Raw genomic sequence first — 9,148 nt, forward strand, 5'->3', positions numbered from 1 at the left:
CCCTTATTTTTTTCTATGGCCCAGCAAAACAGTGCTAGTAATAATAGTGCTGGTTATATGGAGAATTAAATCAATGTGCATAATGCTCATATGACTAGGGTCTAACTAAGACTCAAGAAAATTATCCTTCTTATCTACCCAGAGGGAGGTTTTTCCCTCCCACTTTGCTATCCTGAGATATTTCAAACCTAGAGAAAAGTTAAAGAGTAATAAAATGCCCTCATTTCCTTTACCTAGATTCACTAATTGTTCACATTTTGAACCTCTCCCTCTCTCTTTCTGTATCTCTCTCTCTCTCTCTCTCTCTGCCATTTGAAAATAAGTTGCAGACATCATGCCTAAATACTTCATGACTGAACGCTTCAGCATCCATTTCTAGAAAATAAAGACATTCTCTTACATAACTGAAATGCATTAACCACACCCAAAAAGATGTAATAAGATCATCTGTTGGGAGGGAGGAGCAGTTAAAATGGTGAAGAAGTAGAGGGACCCTGGGCTTTCCTCATACCTCAGACACAGCTATATTGAGGTCAGACCACTTGGAACACCCAGGAAATTGATCTGTGGAGTGGCAGAAGGATCGCCACAGTTGGTGGGAAACAGCTTGACAGGTGCAAGGGTTACATCAACAAACAAATCAAATGACACCTAATCGAAGGTCCAAACACTCCACCACCGCAAGGAGGAGGAGCTCTGCAGAGGACTTACCAGAGAGAGCAGCCAAAATGCAATAGCAAAGTACACGCAGCATATACCAGAAACACCTCCTGAAGTGCCAGGCCCTGGACAACGTATGACCCCTTTTTAATACAGCAGTACTCTCAGGTGCAGGAAACATAACAAGCTTTTAGAACATGCCAGAGACAGAAACTTAGCCAAAATGTCAAGACAGAGGAATTCTCCCAAAAAGAAATGTCGAGAAGAAACCACAGCCAGGGACTTGCTCAAAACAGATAAAAGCAATTTAACTGAACAAGAATTTAGAATAACAATCGTAAGACTACTAGCTGGGCTTGAGAAAAGCATGAAGACATCAGAGAAACCCTTGCTAGAGATCAAAGACCTAAGAACTAGTCAGGATGAAATAAAAAGTGTTGTAACTGAGATGCAAAACAAACAATATAGTGATAATGAGGGTTTAAGAAGCAGAGGAGATAATAAGTGATATAGAAGATACAATTATGGAAAATAATGAAACTGAGAAAAAGAGGGAAAGGAAATTACTAGATCACGAGGAGAGACTTAGAGAACTAATTGATTCCCTGAAATCCATATCACAGGAGTGCTAGAATAAGAAAAGCAGGAAAAAGGGGAAGAAGGTTTATTTGAACAAATTATAGCTGGGAATTTCCCTAATCTGGGGAAGCAAACAAGAATTCAAGTCCAAGAGACACAGAGAATTCCCCTCACAATCAACAAAAACAGGTCAACAACACACCATATCAAAATGAAACTTGCAAAATACAAAGATAAAGAGAGAATTCTGAGAGCAGGGCAAAAGGCCCTTTACCTATGTAGACACAAGGTTAGCAGCAGACCTGTCCACTGAAACTTAGCAGGCTGGAAGGGAGTGTCAGAAAATTTTCAATGTGCTGAATGGGAAAAATACACAGCCAAGAATTCTTTATCCAGCAAGGCTGCCATTCAGAACAGAAAAAGAGATAAAGAGTTTCCAGACAAACAAAAACTAAAGGAGTTCATGACCACTAAACCTGCCCCATAAGAAATTTTAAGGGCAACTCTCTGAGTAGAGGTGGGGAAAAAAAAGAAGACCAAGGCAACAAAGATTACATAGGACCAGAGAACATAACCAGAAACACCAACTCTACAGGTAACACATGGGACTAAATTCATATCTTTCAGTAATCACTCTGAATGTAAATGGACTAAATCCTCCAATCAAAAGACAAAGAGTATCAGAATAAATTTTTTTAACACAAGTGATTCTGTTATTTTTTCAACTTATTTTTTTTTAATTTTTTAATTTATATCCAAATTAGTTAGCATATAACGCAACAATGATTTCAGGAATAGATTCCTTAATGCCCCTTACCCATTTAGCCCGTCCTCCCACCCACCCCCTCTCGTAACCCTCTATTTGTTCTCCATATTTATGAGTCTCTTATGATTTGTCCCCCTCCCTGTTCTTGTATTATTTTTGTTTTCCTTCCCTTATGTTCATCTGTTTTGTTTCTTAAAGACCTCATATGAGTGAAGTTATATGATATTTGTCTTTCTCTGACTAATTTCACTTAGCATAATACCCTTCAGTTCTATCCACGTAGTTGCAAATGACAAGATTTCATTCTTTTTGATTGCCGAGTAATACTCCATTGTATATATATATACCACATCTTCTTTATCCATTCATCCATCAATGGACATTTGGGCTCTTTCCATACTTTGGCTATTGTTGATAATGCTGCTATAAACATGAGGGTGCATGTGTCCCTTTGAAACAGCACACCTGTATCCTCTGGATAAATACCTAGTAGTGCAATTGCTGAGTCATAGGGTAGTTCTATTTTTAGTTTTTTGAGGAACCTCCATACGTTTTCCAGAGTGGCTGCACCAGCTTGCATTCCCATCAGAATGGGTTTTTTAAAAAATCCATCTATATGCTGGCTACAAGAGGCTCATTTTAGGCCTAAAGACATCTGCAGACTGAACGTGAGAAAATGGAGAACCATCTATCATGTTAATGGAGGTCAAAGGAAAGCCAGAGTAGCCACACATATATCATACAAAATAGATTTTAAAACAAAACCATAACAAGAGATGAAGAAGGGCATTATACCATAGTTAAGGGGTCTATCCATCAAGAAGATTGAGCCATTATAAATATTTATGTCCCCAACTTGAAGGCCACAAACATATAAATCAATTAATAACAAACAAAGACAGTCATTGATAATAATACCATAATAGTAGGACACTTTAATACCCTTCTTACAATAAGGGACAGATCATCTAAGCAGAAAATCAACAAGGAAACAATGGCTTTGAATGACACACTGGAACAGATGGACTTAACAGATATATTCAGAACATTTCATCCTGAAGCAGAATATATATTCTTCTCAAGTGCAGATGAAACATTCTCCAGAATAGATCACATACTGGGTCACAAGTCAGCCCGCAACAAGTACAAAAAGATCAAGAACATTCCATGCATACTTTCATATCACAACACTATGAAACTTGAAATCAACCACAAGTAAAAATTTGGAAAGCACTCAAATCCACAGAGGTTAAAGAACATCCTCCTAAAGAATCAATGAGTAAACCAGGAAATCAAAGAAGAAATTAAAAAATACATAGAAGCAAATGAAAATGAAAACATGACAGTCCAAATTCTTTGGGATGCAGCAAAGTCAGTCTTAAGAGGAAAGTACATTGCAATTCAGGCTTATCTCAAGAAGCAAGAAAGGTCCCAAACACACAACCTAACCTTGCACCTAAAGGAGCTAGAAAAGGGGCAGCAAATAAAGCCTAAAACCAGCAGAAGAAGAGAAAGAATAAACATTAGAGCAGAAATAAATGATATAGAAACAAACAAACAAAAACCAGAACACATGAATGATATTAAATGCTAGTTATTTGAAAGAATAAACAAAATCAATAGCCCCTAGCCAGACTTATCAAAAAAGAAAAGAGAGATGACCCAGATAGATAAAATCACAAACAAAAGAGGAGAGACCAAACCAACACCACAGAAATACAATTATTAGAGAATACTATGAAAAATTATATGCCAACAAACTGGACAACCTGGAAGAAATGGACAAATTCCTAGACACTCACACACTACCAAAACTCAAATGGGAAGAAATAGAAAATTTGAACACATCCATAACCAGCAAAGAAACTGAATCAGTAATCATAGATCTCTTAACAAACAAGAGTCCTGGCCAGATGGCTTCCCAGGGGAATTCTATCAGACACTTAAAAAAGGGTTAATACCTATTCTTCTCAAACTGTTCAAAAAGAAAAAAGAAAGAAAGAAAGAAAGAAAGAAAGAAAGAAAGAAAGAAAGAAAGAAAGAAAGAAAAGGAAAGCTTTCAAACTCATGCTACAAAGCCAGCATTATCTTGATTCCAAAACCAGAAAAAGACTCCACTAAAAAGGAGAATTAAAGGTCAATATCCCTGACAAACCTGGATGCAAATATTCTTAACAGGTACTAGCACATCAAATTCAACAGTACACTAAAAGAATTAGTCACCATAATAAATTAGTATTTATTCCTGGGATACAGTTCTGGTTCTATATCTTTAAATCAATCAATGTGATACACCACATTAATAACAGAAAGTGTAAGAACCATATGATCCTCTCAATATATGGAGAAAAAGCATTTGACAAAATACAGCATCCTTTATTGATAAAAACCCTCAAGAAAGTAGCGATAGAAGGAATATACCACAACATAATAAAGGCCACATATGAAAGACGAACAGCTAATATCATCCTGAACGGGGAAAAACTGAGAACTTTTCCCCTAAGGTCAGGAACATAACAGGGATGTCAAATCTCACCACTGTTATTCAACATAGTGTTGGAAGTCCTAGCCTCAGCAATCAGACAACAAAAAGATTTAGAAGGCATACAAATTGGCAAAGGAGAAGTCAAACTTTGAATCTTCGCAGACAAGATTATACTCTACATGGAAATCCTGAAAGACTCCACCAGAAGAATGCTAGAACCGATACAAGTATTCAGCCAAGTCATGGGATATAAAATTAATGTACAGAAATTGGGTGCATTTACATACACCAATAATGAAGCAGCAGAAAGAGAAATCAAGGAATCAATTCCATTTATAATTATTCCAGAAACTACAAAAAACTTAGGAATAAACCTAACCAAAGAGATAAAATATCTGTCTGCTGAAAATTATAGAAAGCTTATGAAAAAAACTGAAGACACAAAGAAATGAAAAAAACATTCCACGCTAATGCATTGGAAGACAAATTTGTTAAAATGTCTATACTACCCAAAGCAATCTACACATTCAATGCAATCCCTATCAAAATAACACCAGCACTCATCACAGATCTAGAACAAACAATTCTAAAATTTGTATGGAACCAGAAAAGACCCTGAAGAGCCAAAGTAACATGGAAAAAGAAAACCAAAGCTGGAGGCATCACAATTCCAGACTTCAAGTTGTATTACAAAGCTTTAATCATCAAGACAGTATGGTACTAGGACAAAAATAGACATGTTGATCAATGGAACAGAACAGAGAACCCAGAAATGGACCCACAAACATATGGCCAACTAATCTTAGACAAAGCAGGAGAGAGTATCCAATGGAAAAAAGAGTCTCTTCAAAAAATGGTGGTGGGAAAACTGGACAATGACATGTAGAGGATTGAAACAGGACCACTTTCTTACCCATACACAAAAATAAATTCAAAATGGATGAAAGACCCTAAATGTGAGACAGGAAACCATCAAAATCCTAAAGGAGAACACAGGAACAACTTCTTTGACCTTGGCCACAGCAGCTCCTTACTAGACATGTCTCCAGAGGCAAGGGAAATAAAAACAAAAATGAACTATTGGGACCTCATCAAGATAAAAAGCTTCTGCACAGAGAAGGAAACAATCAATGAAACTAAATGGTAACTGACAGAATGGGAGACGATATTTGAAAACGACATATCAGATAAAGGGTTAGTATCCAAAATCTATGAAGAATTCATCAAACTCAACACCCAAAAAATAAATAATCCAGAATGGGATTAATGAATGGGAAGAAGACATGAATAGACAAAGAAGACATCCAGATGGCTGACAGACACAAGAAAAGATGCTCAACATTGCTCATCATCAGGGAACTACAAATCAAAACCGTATTGAGATACCATCTCACACCTGTCACAATGGCTAAAACTAACAACTCAGGAAACAACAGATGCTGGCAAGGATGAAGAAAATCGGCAATATTTGCACTGTTGGTGGGAATAGAAACTGGTACAGCCACTCTGGAAAACAGTATGGAGGTTCCTTAAAAAATTAAAAAGTATTACTACCATGCGACCCAGTAATTGCACTACTAGGTATTTATCCAAAGGATACAAAAATGCTGATTTGAAGGGGCACATGCACCCCAATATTTACAGCAGCAGTATCAACAACAATCAAATTACAAAAGAGCCCAGGGGCGCCTGGGTGGCTCAGTCGGCTGAGCGTCTAACTTTGGCTCAGGTCATGATGTCATAGTTTGTGAGTTCAAGCCCCGTGTCGGGCTCTGTGCTGACAGCTCAGAGCCTGGAGTCTGCTTCAGATTCTGTGTCTCCCTCTCTCTCTGCCCTTCCCCTGCTCATGCTCTGTCTCTCTCTGTCTCTCAAAGATGAATAAACGTTAAAAAAAAAAAAAAAGAGTCCAAATGTCCATCCACTGATGAATGGAAAATTACTCGGTGATCAAAAAGAATGAAATCTTGCCATTTGAAACAATGTGGATGGAAATGCGTGTATTATGGTAGGTGAAATTAATTCAGGCAAAGAAAGACAAATATCATATGATTTCACTACTATGTGGAATTTAAGAAGCAAAAAATTAACATAGGGGAAGGGAAAGAAAAAGAAGATAAAAATGGAGGCAAACCATAAAAGACTCTTAAATACAGAAAACAAATAGGATTGCTGGAGATGAGATGGGTGGGGGATGGGCTAAATGGGTGATGGGCATTAAGGGGGGGCATTTGTTGGGATGAGCACTGGGTGTGGTATGAGTGAAAAATCAATGGGTTCTACTCCTGAAACCAATACTACACTGTATGTTAACGATCTTGAATTTAAAAAAATAATGTACACTAAAAAAAAAAATCATCTGTTATTCAGATGATATTTAAATTTCTTCAAATGTTTCCAAAATGCTTTTTATTGTTTTTCGTTTTTTACTTCCTGATCCAAGATCCATTCAAGGATCACAAACTTCTCTGTGTTCTTGCCTCTTTAGTTTTTCTGAAACTAGACAAGTCTGCCATGTTTTGTGTGTTGTTTTTTATGACCCTGACATTTGTAAAGACCAGTTACCTTTTAGAATAAACCAGATTCTATATATGCCAGTTATTTTCCTCATTAGATTCAGGTTTCACTGTAGCTGCAGAACACACAATCTTTTTAAATATACACACAGCATTTGCCAACATAGATCATATGTGGGGCCATAAAACAGGTCTCAAAAATGTGAAAGGATAAAAGTCTTACTGGAGAAAAGCAAGGGAAGATGGCGGCGTAGGAGGACGCTGGGCTCACCACGTCCTGATGATCACTTAGATTCCACCCACATCTGCCTAATTAAGCCAGAAAACTAGCAGAATGGACTCTCCAGAGCCAAATATAGATGAGAGGCCCAGGAAAGAGGGTAGGAAGGGCAGAGAGGCGTTGCGTGCTACATGGACTGGCAGGAGGGAGCCAGGGCAGTGGAGGGGCAGCCCACCTGGCAAGTCGGAATCCCCGAGTCTGGCTTGCAAAATCGGAGGGGCCGGATGGAGTGTGTTCCGACAGCCAGTGGGACTTAGTATCTGGAATGTTATAAGTCAACAGCTCTGCTCAGAGAGTGGGAGGGAGAGTTGTTGAGCCCTGGAGGACAGAGCTCAGCTCAGCAGCGAAAAAAGGCGCTGGGAAGCACCATCTCCCTTGCCCATCCCCCAGCTAAAATCCCAAAGAGAACCAGTTCCCGTCACAGAACTTGCTTGCACTGTGCAAACACCCAACACTGTGCTTCTGTGGATCCAACTCTCCCACAGGTCGGCCTCCCTCCTGGTGCCGCAGGGCCCCTCCCACAGCGGACCACGGAAGGCAAAGCGAGCTGAGCCTGCCCCTCCTGTCCCTGTGCACCTTGCGGATCCATGCCGGCTAATACTCCAGATCCCATAGAAGCAGCACCACAAGCCTGGCAATGTGCAAGTAGCCCAGACGGGGGCCACACCACTCCACAGTGAGTCCTGCCCCTGGGAGAGGGGAAGATAAGGTACACACCAGTCTGACTGTGGCCCCAGCATTGGGCTGGGGGCAGACATCCGGTCTGACTGTGGCCCCGTCCACCAACAAAGTTTCTCCGGACAGCACAGGGGAAGTGCCCTTGGGTTCTGCACCACTCCAGGAACTATCCAAAATGAAGAAACGGAAGAATTCTCCTCAAAAGAAACTCCAGGAAGTAGAGACAGCTAATGAACCGATCAAAAACAATTTAAGCAATATAACAGAAAATGAATTTAAAATAATAGTCATAAAATTAATCACTGGGATTGAAAAAAGTATAGAGGACAGCAGAGAATCTATTGCTACAGACATCAAGGGACTAAGGAACAGCCAGGAGGAGCTAAAAAATGCTATCAATGCACTGCAAAACAAAATGGAGGCAACCACAGCTCGGATTGAAGAGGCAGAGGAGAGAATAGGTGAATTAGAAGATAAAATTATGGAAAAAGAGGAAGCTGAGAAAAAGAGAGACAAAAGAATCCAGGAGTATGAGGGGAGAATTAGAGAATTAAGTGATGAAATGAAATACAATAATATACGTATTATAGGGATTCCAGAGGAGGAAGAGAGAGAGAAAAGGGCTGAAGGTGTACTTGAAGAAATCATCGCTGAGAACTTCCCTGATCTGGGGAAGGAAAAAGGCATTGAAATCCAAGAGGCACAGAGAACTCCCTTCAGAGGTAACTTGAATCTATCTTCTGCACGACATATCATAGTGAAACTGGCAAAATACAAGGATAAAGAGAAAATTCTGAAAGCAGCTAGGGATAAATATGCTCTAACATATAAAGGGAGACCAATAAGACTAGTGACGGATCTATCTACTGAAACTTGGCAGGCCAGAAAGGAATGGCAGGAACTCTTCAATGTGATGAACAGAAAAAATATGCAGCCGAGAATCCTTTATCCAGCAAGTCTGTCATTTAGAATAGAAGGAGAGATGAAGGTCTTCCAAACAAACAAAAACTGAAGGAATTCATCACCACTAAACAATCCCTACAAGAGATTCTAAGGGGGATCCTGTGAGACAAAGTGCCAGAGACATCACTACAAGCATGAAACCTACAGACATCACAATGACTCTAAACCCATATCTTTCTATAATAAGACTGAATGTAAATGGACTCAATGCTCCAACCAAAAGA

This window comes from Puma concolor, chromosome A1 (assembly GCF_028749965.1).
Source record: "Puma concolor isolate L17-30 chromosome A1, mPumCon1.1.hap2, whole genome shotgun sequence".
NCBI lineage: Eukaryota > Metazoa > Chordata > Mammalia > Carnivora > Felidae > Puma > Puma concolor.